Genomic DNA, 19,530 nt, shown 5'->3' with positions numbered 1-19,530 from the left:
AGTTAAACCTCCCAATGAAATCAGATAAGGTATTAAAACACAGCACCCGCAAAGAATTTCATGAGTATCTCATTATTTACTGGCTCATAAGAACTGAGAACATAGCAGTGGTATTCAGTACAGTGATAAAGACAATTCTTGCCCTTATCAACTGAGACTCCTGAAGATAAGACATAGATAAATCAGAGCAGAGTAAAAAAAAAAAAAAAAAAAAAAAAAAAGGAATGAAGAAATTAATTTTGATTTTGGCCAGTTTCTCTGCTGCTATAATTTAGCAAGGTTGCCTCCTACCAAAGGCAACACAGCTGTGCTTGTTAAATAACAAAAACATCCTTTTCATTAGACGGGGAGGACAAGGTAATGGTATAGCTTTTAAAAAAAAATGTTTTGAGTGAGACAAGGATATGGACCTGGACATAATGAGGAATTTAGGGGCACAGTGGTCAAGGACAACATAAAAGATAATAAGTGGATGAAAGAAGCACCCATATGAGACACAGATTCAGTTTTGAGATTTGGGTTGAAGTGGAGAAAAAGACCAGAAGTTTAAAAACAAAAACAAAGCAAAACAAAACAAAAACAACAACAACAAAAAAGAGATATTCAGCAGCCACAACAAGGACTGATGAGGATATTGTCCAGATAAATTGAAAGGATAGGGAAGACTTTCATTACAACTTTGAAAAAAAAAAAAAAAAGTGGTGAAATAGACATGTGAGTAAAGAAGGAGCTAATTCAAAATATTGATCCTTAATGAAAGGCAGTAGGGGAAAGTTGTAAAAAAAAAAAAAAAGTTTAAAGAAAAAAATGAGGTAGCAGCTGTTATCTACAGTAATGCTGCTAACCCAAAAGCCCCTCAAAATTAGGAGTATGTACATTGTAAAGTTCTGGGCAGGAATGGAGAGAAAGACAACAAGAGTGGGTTTGTTAAGAGCAGCACACCTTGTACTTCAGGCAGAAAATTGACAATACTTCTCTAGCAAAAACTAGAGATGGTGTAATTGTCTCTTCTTTCTGCTGTGGAATTTCCTCCAGCAGAGCAATGTAGCAGAAGTAACACAGAACCATATGTAATCTAAGGAAATTTTACCTAAACATGAGAGACCGAGCATGCTTTTAGAACAAATATTTACCTGCAGTTATGAATATTGCTATAAGAAACTAGTTATTTAATGCTCCCATTATAAATGAACTACAAAATATATATTTCTTCTTAATCCCCTTCTAGTCTGATCCTCAGGGATATTTTCTTGGTAAAAGGCTGTTTTCAGAATACTGTCTGACTGGCTGGCAGGGATTTCTGCAGAAATGCTACTGTAATATAGAGAGGAAATATAGAGGGCCAGGAAATTCAGAGACAATTTCTAGACTTCTCTGCTTTTATTAGCTTTCCATTCTTTCAATCATCTGCAGAATAATTGTAAGAAAATGATAAGAAATTTCTTCCTTAAATCCATCCATGAAGCTAGTGTGAAAAAGAGAAGTATTTATCATGAATGTGGTCTGTTTTCCATGTCTATATGTCATTTGGTGTAGTTCCCTTCACGTGAACTTATGGCTTACTGGGTAGCACTGAAATTTTAAGTCCATAAGTATGTTCATCTCCCTCTAAATTTTAATGTAACCATTTTGGAGCTTGTAAATTATGTAGTTCTTCATCCTCCAGACTATATTTCTCTTTCTACAACCAGAATCTAACACTTTGAGCAGAGCCTAAGGTTAAGGAATTTGTAGGATCTCAGGACTTTTTGGAGTAGAAACCATGAAACCACCAACCACAAGGCTGGACTTTCCTCATTCAGCAATGAAAAAAGGCCTAGGTACCAATATTATGCCGAGGTGCCCACCAAACAATGACAGAAATATTTATAGTGACTTGAATTGGAAAAAATAAGGCACAAATCTGTCCTTAGCATCACTGGAATAGACCCTTACTGTAACTATGATGATATCCATCCCCATCTGTTCTCCTGTCTGAAATGCGCAGTGAGTGTAAGAATGGGATATGAACTACAGGATATATGAAATGCCCACTTAGTGTGAGATATCACAACAGCAATTCATCATCTCCAGAGGAAGGTCAAACAAGACTTCCCGTGCTACGATGGCAGCAAATGGTAGCCTGAGCAACGAGGGCCGTGTAGGACTGCAATATCTCTCTTACCAATGTCAGGAGGTTATATCAAGCAATTCTGGAGCTGTTTTCTCCTTTCTTGTGAATTCTGGCACACTCCACCACACCTTCCTCAGTGCTGTACCCTCAGCAACAGTACTTGTGCTTCCTACATCCTTCCCTTTTCTCCTCCTTGGGCTATTGTCCCCTTCTAGTCCCTTCTCCTTTATTTTTCCCCATTTGTCTTTTTTCTGCAGTGCCTCAACTGGGTGCCTATTCAAATTCCAATTCCAACATAGTATTTATCACATATCTTTTTTGCTTACAGCCCCTCACATTTCTTTTTATCCTGTGTGGTTAGATCAAAAGTGTCCCAGAAAGAAGTTAACTGCCTTTTGCTCCATGTTTGTTGAAAACTTGATATAATGAATAATCTCTCTTTTTTTTTTTTTTTTTTTTTTTTCATTTGACTCTATTGTAAGTACAATTAAAATGGGATCTTAATAAAAGCAAAGAATAATGGCCATTCCAGGCATTGCACATTGGCCCACATCAGGCACAACAATATATTTAGTTTGTATTAAAATTATATAGAAGTTTCACATACAAAAAAAATCACCTGAGGTATCTCCAGCTTAAGGTACTCTTTTATATTCTCAAGCCTGCTGATAACTTCTTTCAGCTAAGAAAAATAAAATCCTTTCCCACCTGAGTACACACTTTAAGCAAGAAAGGAATCAGAGACATACAGTCTCTTAACCGCCTCGGGCATCACCACCTTCCTGAGGTTATTCAGTGGGATTTCTCACGGCCTGGACTTCGTGTCAGACAGTCAGTATCTAGCAAGAACGTGCTGCAGCAGGGAAAGCTTTGGAGAGCAGCCCAGTGAGAAAGGTGGCTGCGATGGAAACACAACAGAGGGTTTTTACATGGTTACTGATGCACACTTACAATTTTCCATCCCAGGTGTTACATTGATGAGAAAAGTGGCTGCTGTTCACTAAAATCTTGGGCTTTGACTTTTTATTAAAAAAAAAATAATAAAAAAAAATGAACAGAAGTTAAAAAGGTTGTATTATGGAACATCCCTTGTGGCTTCAGAGGCACTTTACCCCATGGCTTGCATTCTTCTGTTACAGCAGGGCTCATTAGCTTTGCCTCCCATATTGCACTGCCTCGTGCTCTGCCTTGATGTGCTGCCTCTCTTTACCAAACACCACAGAAAAAGGGAATCCAGCTATCCTAGAGATCTGAGGCAAAAAACATCCAAGCTATGAGTGCCACAACATGCCAGGAAAGGTATGCTGCTGTGGCAGATGCCAGATGACTCCTTGCATGCTACAGCTATGAGGTTCTCAGCTATAGCGACTCTTCCTGAACTACAATGGGCAGATAAACCATTGAGCCTTTGGTGAAGCACAGATTTTTATTTTATTTTTTTCCTGCTGTGCAGTTATATTCTCCACTGACTCTTCTCAGAGACTGAAGCTGACTGGAACAGTTCATGTAGCTTCTGCCTGAATAAGAAAGAGCAGAAATTCATTAATCATGGCACAACCTGCTCATCCTCAAAGAGCCACGAGCACTCAGGGCTAGCTCCTGGACTAGCAGCAATTCTGATGTCAAAACGCTTGGAACCGGTGCGCTTCCCAGCAGCAGCGTGCAACCTGAATCTTTAACTTCTGGCTCCTGCCCTGCTTTCTCATTTGCTGACAGGCAACAGCTAGACACTCTTTGAAGGATGTGCTGTGCTTTGAAGGATGCGGTGCACTTTGAAGGAGCAGCAGAAACTGCTGATGAGCTTACGAGGATGTTGCATCCAGCCACAGAGACTTTTTTTTTGCAAAAGCAGATCCTTTGTAGGAAGCAAGAAGAAATGATAAGGACATAAATGGGAATTCCTGTGGGTTTCAGTGCTATCACAGTGCCAATCATCTGGGAAATGTTGGGGAACAAGCTGTGAAGCTGTATTTGGCCTACAAAGGGGTCCATTCCCCCTCAAAATGCATGAGCAGCAGGAACAATTCCACAGAGGTGCCAACAGGAGGAGAGTGTGAATGTGAAGTGAAATTTAACAACTCCCTCTGCCCTTTAAACTACACTTACAGAATTAAACACAGAATCTGGGATTATAAAAATAAATAAATAAATAAAAATTCTCTTACAAAGAATAGATTTTTGACTTTCTCTGAATTCACTGTGTTTTTTAGAATTGATCCACCACATTCATTTCTACTGTGTATTAGCAGAAAATAGCTGGTCATCCATTAGTCTCCCGCTGAGTTTCCATTGCAAAGATATGACTGAAAGCTGGTATTAACTGTGACAGAGAGGTTTAAGAGTCATACAGGTTTCAACATTGTATAAAAGACATGAGTCAATAGGACCTTTCAACAGTGGTTTAATGTTATTAATTTGCATTCGTCAAACATTCTCCTGGATTTTTCCCAGCACAGCTCAAGTTTGTATGGGAACGGACAGTTCTGGACCCCAAAATATTCTCTCCTGGAACAGAGGAATTGCCTTGGGAGAAAAGGCAGTATTATGGGAGAAGAGATTTGCTTTCCTTGAGCCCTACATTATATCTCCTGTGTAATGTCCAAGCAGGGGAGACACCCTGGATAAAGGCAAGATGGTTACTCAGGAATGAATCCAGTATCTGCCTTCAAACAAACAATATAGCAAACAATATATATAACTTTTTACATTTATCACGGGTCTTTCCTTCTCTACCAAGTGTAAAAGTGCTGCAGACCTACCTAGCCATGCACGTATTCCAAGCCTGGGCTGCAAGTATGAATCACTTTTTTGACTAGAAAAATGGATTTTTTATTTTATGATTCACTAAATGGTGAGAGGAGACACCCTGTCATGGAACAATAAATTCAAGGTTAAATCCTGAGGGTGGGAGGAAAAAAAAAAATATATATAAAATTTTATCTTTCCTTGTGTAATTTTTCAAACAACTTTTAAATTTCCCCAGTGTATTTTAAGCTCAGCTAACACAGTATTATTCCATGTAGTCTTTGCCTATCTTTTTTCCCTTTTCATTTCTGTAATTCCTTTCTGTAATTCTCCAATTCCTTTGTAACATAGAAGCACTTTTTAATCAGGCTTGGGTTATTGTAATTGAGATGACCCCCAGCTGAGCACTTTGCTGTAAAAAAACGTGTTCCCTGCAAGGGACAGCTTCAGAAGGAAGAAATACTGTCACCATTTTAGGGCAAGCACACAGAAGAAATTAGTCCTGGTTTTCCATATGTGGTCTGTGCACAACTTAACCATGGCATACTTCAGTAGAATCACTGAACCCCCAAGGAGCTCATCTGTAGCTGGTAATTTGTGGAGGGGGCTCAGACAGTCACTTTTTTTTTTCTGTTTAAGATCTTAAAACTCAATTTCAAACCCCAAATCCTATGGGGTGTTAGTTGGGAAGTCCCAGGACCAAGGTTCCTCATCACCCCCTTCCTTTTGTGGTGACCCTGCTTGGAAACAACCTGGACTTCAGCCAGAGGATGAGATTTTGGTTCCTTGGAAAGACACTTCTGGGACCTGATAAGGATTCCCCCTCATGCAGTTGCCATTTGCATCAAACCCCAGGGATCAAATATTCTGCACAGCCACTGCACAGCATCTCATTTACAGCTTACCTTCCTCCAAATCACTGATTTGAGTTAAGTGAATAATTAAACACTGAATAAAACATTTTTAAAAGAATCAGTGGGATTATTAGCTACCAAAAAGCAGCAAAACACTAGGAAATTTCTTCGATTTTTTTTTCAATTTATGTAACAAAACATTATTGAGAAGAAAGAATATAATCAATATCAAGTAGCATTATAGCTAGCTGTGCAGCAATTTAATGCTAGAAATGGATTAAGGTGACAGGAAAAGTCAATGCAGTCTTAAATTAAAGGTGAGGAAAGTCAATGAAAAGTCAAAGCTGCTTAGGAGCCCATGAAGTAAGAGAGGCTAAAGTTCTGTAAGTACGAAGTGCCTTCGTAACCTCACCTTATCTCTAACTGTGTTTTACATGTTCATTCACAAGGGTAACTGAGTACATGTTTATTCTCAATTTGAACCATTAAATCATCTGCATTGATTGGGTTGTTTCAAAGAGGAATTGCAAAAGGGAAGATGTCTGCATTTGTATCTTTTTATTTAGGGAATAAATAAACAGGTAGATTTTTCTCTCTCGGTTTTATTTTTACATTAGAAACTTAAGTCTTGATTCTTTTTTTTTTTTTTTTCCCTGAAAAAGCCTACAAAATAAACTCACTTTGAAGAAACAGGGTTATAACACTACTAATACTAGAGGAAGCACCATTGGTTAAGTGCGGTGTCAAGAGTTGGACTTGATGATCCTTAAGGGTCCCTTCCAACTCAGGATATTCTATGATTCTATAACTAAGGGAGAGTTATTTTTTACTTGCAGTTTTATCTTGAACTGTGGTTTTGCTTTTTATATTGAAACAAATGTTAATGAGAAAAGTCCTCTGCATTCCAGCAACACCTACTCTTCCTAGAATACAAGGTGCACCAGAAGAGACTAAGACCATGATGGCAAATTTGTTATGATTTATACAACTAAAACCTTGAATAGATACTGAGTTTTCAGCATTGCATAAACATTAATCAGTTCATAACAGGAAATAGCTCTGTTTTTTACCTGGAAAGGAAGTCATACTGATGGCAAGTGCTGGGTTCTAGATCTTATGTTGCTCAAAGTGATGTTTATGTAGCTTCACTTTTGATGACGCTGAAGCTTCAAGTTACGTGTCAAGCCACCTTTCAGTGTTCAGTCAGAGACAACCTGGGAAATCTGTTTTGCCTGTCTCACAGTTTCCAGTACATGAGATATCAGGCAGAGCTTTCTCTTGCTCTTAGCATCTCCCAGGTCTGTAACAGGACTTGAAAGAACTTGCATTTCTTGCACCCACTGATTCTGAGGGACAAGCTGTTGTTTCAGTGCAGCTAAGGTTGGGTTTGCTCCCTTGTTGCTTAGCATTTGCCCCACTTGGTGGAATGGCTGTGGTAGTCACAAATTGCATGCAATCTGCTAAAGTGATATGTTCAACCAAGCTACTTTTCCTAAGCACAATCTGTGACATGTAATGTGTGTGACTTTGCCCTCAGCCTTCATGGCCAGACAAACACAGTGTTTTGTGATATGAAATAAAGTAAATCCACACTGAAGTATACCTCGTTTCTTCTCTCTCTGCAGAAGATTGAACTTTCTGACAAATAGGAGAGAGAGAAATCTCTGCCACCACAGGGTACAGATAATGAGGCAAAACAGTTAGCACGCTGGGCAGAAAATTTGGGGCTGTCAATGCTCAATTCTAGCTTATAAATATATCCTTACACCACAAGACCAGGAGATAAAAAGGGTCGTATTAGATCTAATCTTTCACTGTATTCTTGACATATTCCCTGACTCCTCTGGCTGGTGTGTGTAGAAGCTCAACTGCAAATGACGTTAGCTTTTACTCCAACAGCTAAAGAGATCAATGCAGTTTGTACATCTAATTCACATAGAAACCTAGGAGAGAAGGCTTGAAGGTACAAGTCATCAAGACTCAGCTTGCTTGTTAATTGCTTTTTCATCATTCTGCTGATTGTTAACGAGAATACACTCAGTAAAGACAACAGGACACAGTCAGGTCATATGCAGTGGTTTATTTACTTATTTTTCTTGCAGTGGTATATGTGAAAGATGTTTGAAATCAACTGAAGTGGTAATGTTGCTCTCTAACAGAGACATGCATACTTCTATTTAGAGGTGTACACCTAGCAGAAAGTAACTGAAGTAGCAACAGCCAGCAGGCTGGATTTGTAGATGATGACTCCACAGAAGGGTCTCTTTAAAATCCATACTTACTTCCTTTTACAGTGAAATGAATCCAGACTTTCTGCTATTTGTGGTTGGTTCATCAACAGACTCATGGCGAAGACCACCCTAGCTGACTCGTTTCTGAGTCTGAAAACATCATAAAATATACCATGGCAACCGCATTGATTACACTGATCTCTTTCTTAATAGAAATTGCTTCTGCATCAGAAGTGCGTTTCATCCCATCTTATATCCCTCGTTCACAGCTGGCCCTAGTGCCCCTCTCAATGCTCAGGATGCTTTTGGTCCAGGGATCTCATTGGGTAGTAAATCTCATGGCTGAAATGTGACTTTAGGCCTGTTTTCTCTAGTTTATGGCTCCTCTGAAGGCAGAGCAAGGAGACTGAGGCTCAAAGGCATTTTCAGTGATCTTCATACTGAGAAGATTTGGGATTTTAATAGTGTTCCCCATGGTTTCACTATGGGGACATGGCAGAGTATTGTCTTGCACTTCATGGGTTCACCATATACTCTGGGTGGGTTCACCATAAACACTGATGTGTCTGTCATCAGACCCAACAGCAATTGACTGGTGCTGTACAAACTGGGGAGCTTTTTTGGGTTCTGTTTGTTTAACAAAACCCATTGACACAGGCTGTCCAACCAGTTTTTACAAGTTTACAGAGGCTTAACATATCTGTAGTTTCCATGGAGGCTGACAGTGCTCCTCAGAAAACTCTCAGAATCTCTCACTTTCCTACACAGATTTGCCCTCCATATATTTTTTGAAGTTTCTTTGCCATGCTTACCACTAGTTTACCTCACTGCTACTCTATAGTCTCTTGCACCAGCCTGTGTTTTTGCCATGTCCAGATGGCAGAGTATGGAGCATCTTTGCTCCTGGAGGTGTTTCTGTGTGTCTCTGTGGCAATGGTATCATCCAGACTGAGTTGTGGCATCAGGGAGAATTTTGTCTTGCTCCCTCTAATCTTTTAAAAGTGCTCATGAACCTGGGAGCACTGTTCTTGTAAAGGCATCCAGAAGTTCTGGTTTTGATAAAAATAAGTGAGGTTACAAGAGCAGATTACTGAAGTATTTGGCAATTTTAGTTGCTTAAGGGAAGAAAAAAAGAACCTGGAGAGGAAGCACATGCCAATTTTAAAAGGATGTTGCTGCACCAAGTAGTTTTGTTGAGATTTTAAAGTTGGACAATTTTTGATGAGCCAGGCCTATACTTCTGCTAATAGCGTTCACATTTAACTTTGCCTTCATAACCAAACTAAAACTGAATGAGTTTTCAGTCCACAAACCCATCACTTTCACATGCTGTTCTAATCTTACTCACACGCCGAGGGAATTTGTTTCTCTAGCTAAATCCCTAATACAACATTACACTGATAACTTGACAGCTTATGTAACAAACAGAACTGGGGTTGGTGAATGTGTACAGAGAGTGTGGAGGAAAAGAATAAAATAAGGAGTAGGTTTATATAGGAGGGAAAGGAGCATTGTGAATTATTCTTCTGTACGTATTTTTCCTTCAACTGCTAGCATGCCAGTGTGGAATGAGATGAAGCAGGGAGATTAACCTGAAAAACTGAGTAGCACTGAGTTCTCAAATGAAAACCCAGGAAAATGCTCCCAGGCTTTATCTAGTCACATTTACTTTACTCATATATTTCCCTCAGAATTCAAAAGAAGTAAACCTGGTCACAGGATAGTTTTTGTAAGTTTTTATTTTATTATGTTTTCACCAAATGACCACAATCAGATTCTCTTCTTCTCCTAAGGTCCTGAACCAGCAGCTGCAGCTGAAACACACAGCATGTCACAAGGCTTCTCCAAGACCTTATTCCTTCACTTGAAAAAAGCCCCTTAAGGAGCATGACACAGAAAAAGCTTTTATGCTCCAAATGTTGGATTTAGCCATCCTCAATGGTGCTGACCTTCTGTTGTTTCCTTCTGCCTGACTGTAGTTCCCCAGGTAATGCTCAGGACTCTGAAGACCCAAAGAGGTTACATGGGTACCTGCTGTAGCAGAATCTGGAAGCAAGGCTTGCTTCTACTTCATCTGGTTTCCTCTCTGCTGACACTTCAGAAAGATGCTATCTCACTGTGGAAACCAAAAGACATTGAATCAAACAGTCAAAATGTCTTATCAGTCTGGACTCACATACTCACAGAATAATTCAGGTTGGACGTCACTGGTGGAGGTCACCCACTCCAACCTCCTGCTCAGTGGAGGCCCAATTAGAGCTGGCTGCTCAGTGCTGGTTGAATTTTTGATGTCTCCAAGGATGAATGTTCCACAACCTCTCTAAGCAATTAATTCCAATATTTGACCACTGTCACAGTAAAGTAAGTTTTCCTTGTATTAAACAGAAATCCCCCCAATTTTATATTGGATCTGTTTCCTTTCCTCCTGTGCACACAGGGCAGATGCACACAGGTGCACGTAGAGGTGTGCATCCAGGCACCTTTGAGTACCTGAGGCAGGGCCTGGTTCTCTCTTCAAGGTACCTTTCCATTATGGACTTTCAGACAGCAGTAAAATCTCTTTGAGTCATCTATTCACCTGGCTGAACAAACCCAGCCCTCAGTGTCTTTTGCTCCAGCCGCTGACTATCTTGGTGGCCTGCCCATTGCATTGCTCCAGTCTGTCAAAGCCTTTTTTGTTTTGTGAAGCCTGAAATCATAATCACAAACAAGACATTGGAAAAAGGAATAATCCATTAAAGAATAATGAAACTTCATCAGGAACTTTGGGGTCCCTTATCACAACTTTCTTTGGTCTTATTTCAGGGCATATCAGTCTTAGTACTAAGATCGTAACAGGTTAATATGAATGCTTGTCAATTTGAAGTACAGACTTCCAAGAAACAACAACCTTACCAATGAATTCTCATTGGGAGCTGAAATTAGAGCCTTAATATGAAGTTTAATACAAAGATAAATGTAACCCCCATCAATTCACTGAAGTTGTTACTCTAATCCTCTTATGTGAATAAGCCTTCCTCACTCAGGGGACACAACATGCGCACAGAGCTTCATTATCTCTGTTCTTCCAAACTTAAATGAGGCAACTTATCCACAGATGAGGGCAGAGTTTTTGCAGTCACAAATTTTGCTGAAGGCACCTGATGCAGCATTCATGTTGTGTCTGCTTTTCTAAGTCAAAGGCTAATTTTGAAGGTACCTGTTCTGAAGATGCTGTTTTGACTTTTCTCACTGATACAATTAGCAGATTAATCAATGTACATCTTACATGTAGCAAGGTCACTGCTATGTTTTACAACCACAGCAGCACAAAAGGATGTAGGTAAAGATTATCTCTCTGAGAATTCTGCCATAAGTTAGAGCTAACCAAACATCTTGTTCATCCTTGGTAAACTGTGCTTATTGGTTAATATTTGGTTTTCAAGACCTTTCTCTTACACTGCATTCTGTAAATGCTAACTGTTTGAACATGCTCTTTGTCTCCTTCTATGTAAAACAACAACCAACCAATCAATCAAAACAACAACAACAAAAAACATTTCTAAAAAACAAACAAACAAAAAACAAAAGAAAACAACACTTCTCCATGAAAATATTTTTCTTTAATTTTAAGGACAATTTAAAGACTTCCCCTGAGGCACTCTGGATTACAATAGTGCCTCAGAACATCTCTATGCACTCAGTTTTCTCTCATGAATACCATAAATGTGGATTATGATTTTAATTTCAAAACAAAAAATTATCTATCATGGTTCCCATTCCAGGATGAAGTATGCTTGACAAAATTAAAAGGTGGTGCCTGTTTGTTGCCCAATATCTTATCTTTTTAATCTTTGTTTTCATATTAAGATAGTTCACTTCTCCAATTAAAAAAAAAAATAAATTAATTAATCCGAGATAACAGAGAAAAACAATTCTTATTTACTTTTTAATTTAGTTTGCCAGCTATATTCAGTTATTCCAGTGTTCCACTGATCTTTCTTGCCCCTTGTGAATTTTCTGTGTACCTGTATTCAAAGACTGGCTCAAAGATTCACCATGTGTCCTGCCTTTTCTTTTCTTTTCTTTTCTTTTCTTTTCTTTTCTTTTCTTTTCTTTTCTTTTCTTTTCTTTTCTTTTCTTTTCTTTTCTTTTCTTTTCTTTTCTTTTCTTTTCTTTTCTTTTCTTTTCTTTTCTTTTCTTTTCTTTTCTTTTCTTTTCTTTTCTTTTCTTTTCTTTTCTTTTCTTTTCTTTTTTTTCTTTTCTTTTCTTTTTTTTCTTTTCTTTTCTTTTTTCTCTCCTCTCCTCTCCTCTCCTCTCCTCTCCTCTCCTCTCCTCTCCTCTCCTCTCCTCTCCTCTCCTCTCCTCTCCTCTCCTCTCCTCTCCTCTCCTCTCCTCTCCTCTCCTCTCCTCTCCTCTCCTCTCCTCTCCTCTCCTCTCCTCTCCTCTCCTCTCCTCTCCTCTCCTCTCCTCTCCTCTCCTCTCCTCTCCTCTCCTCTCCTCTCCTCTCCTCTCCTCTCCTCTCCTCTCCTCTCCTCTCCTCTCCTCTCCTCTCCTCTCCTCTCCTCTCCTCTTCCTTGCTTTGCCCTTCCCTGCCCCACCCTGCCTTGCCTTGCCTTGCCTTGCCTTTTTTTTTTCTTATTTTTCCTGGAACTAAGAGAAAGGTAACTTCATTTCAGTTCAGAAGGTGGTGATTTTAATTGCTAACACCTCATGTAGCATGAGGACTGACTCAATGGGTAGCCACAGTGGTTTGGCATTTGTAATGAAGAGGAGTTGACAACTGCTTTGTTCGCAGGATCAGAGCAGCATGTCCTGCTGCCTTGGATATCTTCTGGGATTTAAAATGTGGAACATGTAACTTAATATTGTTTGCTTTATCACTGCATCTAACCATCACTGATAGGCAATGGCATATAGCAAATCCAGGGTTTTGCTGTGGCTTGTACCATGAAGCTATCATGTGGTGGTGATTTAGGACCCTGGCGCCGAGGATTAACTTTGTTGATTCTGCCCAGATGACTCTTGGAACATGGTCATCAGGGAAGGAAAAAAGAAATAATATGTACGTGCCAGATTTCATCTACGGGGGAAGAAAGGGAGAGAATCGTAAAATCATAGAATGGTTTGGGTTGGAAAGGACCTTAAAGATCATCTAAATCCAAGACTCTGCCATGGGCAGGGACACCTCCCACTAGACCAGATTGCCTAAAGCCCCATCCAGCCTGGCCTTAAACACTGCCAGGAATGGAGCACCCTCAGCTTCTCTGGGAAACCTGTTCCACTGCCTCACCACCCTCTGAGTGAAGAATTGTTTTTAGATATCTAATCTAAATCTACTCTTTTTTAGTTTAAAACCATTACTCCCTGTCCTATCACTACACTCCCTGTCAAAGAGACACTCCCTTTTAGGCCCCCTTTAGGTCTGGAAGGCAGCTATACAGTCTCCCCAGAGCCTTCTCTTCCCTGGCCAAATTTAATTCTGACAGGGCTTTGGCTTTCCTGACCTGATCCCTGGCTGCTCAATGTCTGTATATTCCTCCCACTCTATCTGTCCTGGCTTCCTACCCTGTGTAGGCCTCGTTTTTCTGTTTCAGTTTGGATAGGCACTCCTTGTCCATCCATGCAGGTCTCCTTCCTGTTGGGATGCTTCACTCCTGAGTTTGAAGGAGGTTATCCTTGAGTATTGATTGACCAGCTTTCTTGGGCTTCTCTTCCTTCCTGGCCTTTGTCCCATGGTACTCTACCAAGCAGATCCCTGAAGAGGCCAAGGTCTGTTCTCCCAAAGTCCAGGGTAACAAGCTTGCAGTGCTCCCCCTCACTGCCCTCAGGACCCTAAACCACACCATTTCATGGGCACTGCATTCAAGGCTGCCTTCAGTGTCACATTTCCCACCATCCCCTTGTTGTTGGTGAGAACAAGGTGCCACACAGCCCCTCTCCACATTGGCTTCTCTTTCACATGGAGCACGAAGTTATCATCAAAGCATTCCAGCAACTCCTGGATTGCCCATGCCCTGCTGTCCCTCCAACAGGTATCATGGTGGTTGAATAGGGCACAGCTATGACATTTCAAATGTCCCTTCTGTACCTTGTGACATACAGGCACTAGACAAGTCCTGTGACAGATGCATAAGGTCATGTAGTCCACTTTGTGTAAAGGGAAGAGGGGCGGAGGCACAACAGCTGTAAATGGCAAAGAACCACACCACAACACTGAAGAAACCCAGTGATTATGTGTAACACACCATAATTATGTAAATATACTTTGATAATCTTTTCAACAGCAAACTTTTGGGCTTTTAGAGCATTTGGAAAGGCTATGAAGATCTTCATTGTGAACAAAACATAACTGAGTTTGTGTTTGCTGGCTATCTTGGCCAACTGCTGTGCAGATAGGCAGATACTTATGTCCCTTAGCATGCTATAGACCAAGTTGAATTATGCAGATCATTAACAATTTATACTGAAGACAAAGCAACACATTCATTATGCAGGGCCTTCTTTCCTTTCCAGCTGTGCCTTGATACACTGATGAAGTGAAGTCCTACTACTGGCTATGTGGCAATGCTGGGTGTCCAGAAAGCTTTTGGCTTCTGAAATTAGTTGAATCAAGGTAAAGTCTGACTTAATATTTGGGAGAGGAGAAGGGACTCTGTACCAAAGAGAGAGTGAACAAAAGTCTTCAAATCTATCAGGGTAGAGACTGACCTTTCTGGAACAGTCTCAGCCCAGTCACAGTCTGTAACTGTGACTAAACATTAAAAGAGCAAGAAATTCTCTGTGAATGAATTATTGGTGAAATACAAACTAATCAACTTCACCTTAGCTCAGGACAGAGGTAGGACCCTGAGCTAGGTAATGGTATGAGTGCCATATGAATGCTGACATGTTCATTCTCACCATTAAGAAGCTATTATTCCTACTTCAGCTTACAAACAAGTGAGAGGCAGGGAGAGTAAGTGATTTGCCCAAGGTCACAGTCAAAATATATTGCATAGATAGGAACTAAATCCTGATCTATTGAACCAAATTTTGCATTTGAACTGCAAGATGACCCTTTCTTGATTATATGAGCAGGTAGTTAGAGTACTTTCTGATGTGAATGTGATGAAAATGGTTTAATAAACCTGGCAAACATGCGACAAATCCATGGCTGTTGTGTATAAATACCTCTCAAATATAACTGCACATCCCAATTTGTCCTCTGTTCCTTTTGCTGGCTCAGCAAGGTGTCACATAAAATTAGACTGTGAAGTTAACACATTAAGCATTTATTGATCTCAATAAGTTACAGTCAAATATGACCAGTGTCTTAATGAAGAGAAATAAAAGGTCATTTACAATACCCATATAGTAACTAAAATGAAATATAAATTATTAGCTATTGTAAGAACAGACTAAAGAAAAGAAAAAAAAAAAGTAAAAAAAAGAAAAAAAAAAAGAAAAAAAAAGTATTACAGTCTTTATCTTCCACAGTACCAAATTTCTATATGGTCAAGATCCAAAATCATCCTAATTTTGTCTGATCTGCTCCTAGTTCATCACAGAAAACAACTATATTCCCTGTTGTCATTACAGAAAGCCTTTTCTAAATTCACTGACTTCTAACAAAAGTTATTTCTATTCTAAACTAGAAACATTAAACACATGGTAGTCTCTGCTTTGTCCCTTTCTTGGACAGGGTATCAAACAGGAGATTAAAATTGGCTTTTAAAATGAAACTCTTTTTTAGTAGTAGAAAGCCTCTCTTCCCTTTGGTTCCCTGGGAAGTCAAGCCTTACACTTTCTGCACACGTTAGCAGAGAGGAAAAGCCTCAAACTCTGCAGGTGAAATTTTTACTCTCCTCAAGGTGAGATGGAAAAAATTCAATCATTTTAAGGCTGTAGTTTCACTCCTGGGACTTAATGAGAAACAAGAAAAAAGCAGCCCAAAACTAAGATCTCTGCCTTACAAGTCCCAGTCTCAGATGTCTACATCTGCATGGCCAGCTGGTGAAGCTACGTGTTTTTTCCAGCTACTTTGTGTGACTGAGAGGGAGCAGCATCTCTTGTTAGAGATAAGGAACCTCCTACTAGTCCTTAGATGTCCTTGCCTTGATCTAACAGAAACTTTGGGGCTAAAAGTGATGTGGTACCTACTGACTTGCAAACCCTTGAAGAGAGAAAGCCTGGGGGTAAGGCAGGACAATTGCTCTTCAGCCCCTGAGCCTTCATAGAAAGGCAGATTAACTTCTGTTTTACAAATGATCAATTTAATCCAAAAGACAAATGGCCTAAAGGGTGTCCTGATGACACTCAGTTTTATATTTCTGCCTCAGAATGTGTTTGAGAACTTCAGGAAGCCTCTTGGTTAGGAAGTGGATGAGAGTAAGGTAACACTAGGGTAACAACAAATTCAGGGAAGTGCAGAAAGTAAGGGAAAAACTGTCTGTTTTATATTGTCACAGTCACTGTCTTTTGCAAGTTCTTGTAGTGCTGGGAATTCAGTCACTGATGCTCAGAGCCACAGGGTTCAGTGAGAATTGGGGACTTTGCTCCTTCTGTCCCAGCAGATCCAAAATGGATTCTGTACTTGGAGTCTCTCGTGACATGCAGCATAGATTCCCTTAGGAGAGCTCCTTGGGGACATCAGCGATGAATAGAAATGCAAGGTGTCTTGGTGTCCTTCAAATTTCCTCTTGACAACCCTTTGCCTTGCCTGTTCATTAATAGTTGCCATAATATCATCAAACCCCGTGGCTCATCTTGATGGGATGCCCCAGCTAAGTTCTTCAGAATTTCCATTTCCCTCAGTCCTAGAGAAAGCAAGTGAATGATGAGCACTTTGTCATTCCTCCTGACAGCAAATATCTCAGCACAAATAAAATATGTCCTCATAGCAGCTGGGTCACTTAATAAACCTTTCGTCTTAGCCCTGCCCTTTGCGTGATCCCATCTGTGGTGGCTAGGCAGAGGGGAGCTCAGCCCTACCGAGGCTGCTGCCAGACCTGTTGTCAGCATCTTGCTGGGCTCCAAAATGCAACATTTCCAGCAAAATTCCTACTGCAGCTCATTGACAGGGCTCTGTGAGGGAGACAGGCATCCTGACAAGTGCAGCAAGAATAAGAAGTTCTCCAAAAAAGAATAAAACACAGAAACTGTGATTTGAACCACCTTCTGTCACCCCAGTGCATCTCTGACTTTCACCTCAACAAAACTAGTCTGGGGTTAAACCACTATCTCTGAAAACATGCATTGGCCCATATCTGGCAAATAATGGGGATGGAAAAAGATACTACTCTATGAGGGCATTCTGCTGTCCTAGGGACTGTAAAATGTTATTAACAATGGATTACTAAATTTAATTAAATCACTAAATTAAGTCTAAACTCATAAGGCTATTTTAGCATTTACATTAAACAAAACATCTACCTGTGAAAGAGAGCTTTTGTAGACACAGAGAAACTTTCAGACTGCTAAAATTCTTCAGCAAAAGGTATATAGGAAGAAAAACTTGCTGATAAAGGAGAATATTCTGCTTCAATCTACCCCCAAAGTTCTCTGACCAGTAAAAAGTTTCAGACAGACATTTGGAAATGTAACCATATGGGCAGTGGTCAGGAGTCATATGGAAATGAGAACATGAATCTGACAAAAGCCTTTCTTGCCCCCAGTTCTGCTTGCTTTGAAATTGCACTTTGTGTTATTCATTTCTGCAAAGCTGAAGTCAGATTTCTGACACTTTTTAGTATATATGGTGCTGACAACTGTCAGTATTTCATAGACTCTTGCAGTAGTTTATGGTATACCTCTGGAAATAAGTGACGCAGTGCCAATCTCAGCTCCTTCAGCTCCCTATTTTTTTTTTTTTTAAGAATAAAAGGCAGCCACAAAGTCCAACCTGAACGGTCACTGGGAAATTTGAAAATGTAACACAAATGCCCCCTTACTACCAGGCTCAAGAATCAGGCTGCAAACGTAATAAACCTAACCCTTCGTTCAGTCTTGGGAATTTCAAGACAGTATCATTTTATTTGGACCTGAAGTATGACCTTGATTATTTGGGGATGGGCAATAATAAAGTCTTCTTGTCTTCTTTGAGAGAAGGTGATGCCCTTCTGTCCTTTCAGTTCTCTTGAGGGCAATTTCTCATCCAAGTTGGCAGCCTGTCCTTGGCCCATGAGACATTTAATGCCACAATTATACTAAAAAGAATCAGAAAAATTCTGGCAATTGAATGAGAGAAACGCATCTTCCTTCCTCTGATTTTGTTTCTCCTCTTTTTTTATAGATTCCTTCTTTTGGTAGTAATGCAGCTCTGCTTGCACACAGAGCCAAACTGGGATAAATGGCTTGTTCTGCTGTGCTGGAGGAGGCTGTCCTCATCTCATTTCTTCCTGTCCCTGATTCCACCCTTTGCATCTGTGTAGGTCTCTGCTCCAGGGCTGGGGAATGTCTTTGCTTTGTAAGTGGGATGCCTCTAAAAAAAAAACATCTAAACTACTTTGGGAACTTTCCTCACAAAACCACAGATGATTTTTCCAATATTGGACATACCAGCTTATCATTAGGACTGGGAGAGTCTGACATTTATTTTTGCTGAAAGCTGACAGCTGTGATTTTTTATATTCATCCTTAAATTTAAATTATTCTAATTTTTTTTGTCCATTTCATATGTTTGAATGACACATATTTACCAAAACTAGAATTTATCCGACCAAGTACTGTCAGAGTTAGTCATAAACTTTCTGAGAGAAACTGATGAATTCCTGACATGCGCGGACACCACGGACACAGGCAGACCACTTACTGGCAGTTCAGGAATTGATTGCCTTCAGGAAATGATGCCTGGTCATTTTTTCCAGTAATGAACTGCAGTTTTTCCTTTATTTTCTGGTGCACTTTCTGCCATGGAGATATTAAATGCAATTTTCCTTTCTGATAGTTGCATCGAATTATATTCATTAGCACTTTGTATAATTCAATGTCTTTCAACAATTGGATTAAAGCTCCTTTCGAAAAGTCTTCTTTCCAATTCTGGAGACATTTTTGTCTTTATGCTGTGTCAAATGCTGTCTTCAAGATTGCACAGAAGCTGCTCATTAGTTTCTTTAACACTTTCTCTTACCTGGAGGACTTTGTCTTTCTGTTTGCAGCTGTACCTGGAAAGATATAAACTGAACTTTTTGAAATGTTAGCGATGATGATGTCCATTAGCTTCAGCTATGAGGAGAGTGGCTGTCTCCTGATTTCCATTGATAAATACAAATTTATTGGATAATAGAAAGTAGAAAGCTAAGCCTTATCAAAATATAGCTATTATTTTTATCATCTCTGAGCAGATATCCGAGTTTCCTCACATTTTATATGTGTTAAGTAATTCCTCTGAAGTAAGCAAATCAGCAAGTCTCCTAGCTGGGCACGCTGACTGCAACCAGAAAAACCACCACTACAGTGGGGAATATGAAAATCCGTTGTGGCAACTTCATTCCCCGAACTTCAAACAGGAACTTTCCATAGCTTTCACAGTCCTGGACTACATCAATGGGAAATACAACAAATATGCAACAAGGGAAGATGCTCTTGAAACAGATCTTTTGCAGGATCCTGTGCTCTGGGATGCTTT

This window comes from Anas platyrhynchos, chromosome 2, assembly GCF_047663525.1.
Source record: "Anas platyrhynchos isolate ZD024472 breed Pekin duck chromosome 2, IASCAAS_PekinDuck_T2T, whole genome shotgun sequence".
Lineage (NCBI taxonomy): Eukaryota > Metazoa > Chordata > Aves > Anseriformes > Anatidae > Anas > Anas platyrhynchos.
The sequence above is the reverse complement of the archived record's forward strand: the minus strand, read 5'-3'. Positions refer to the sequence as shown.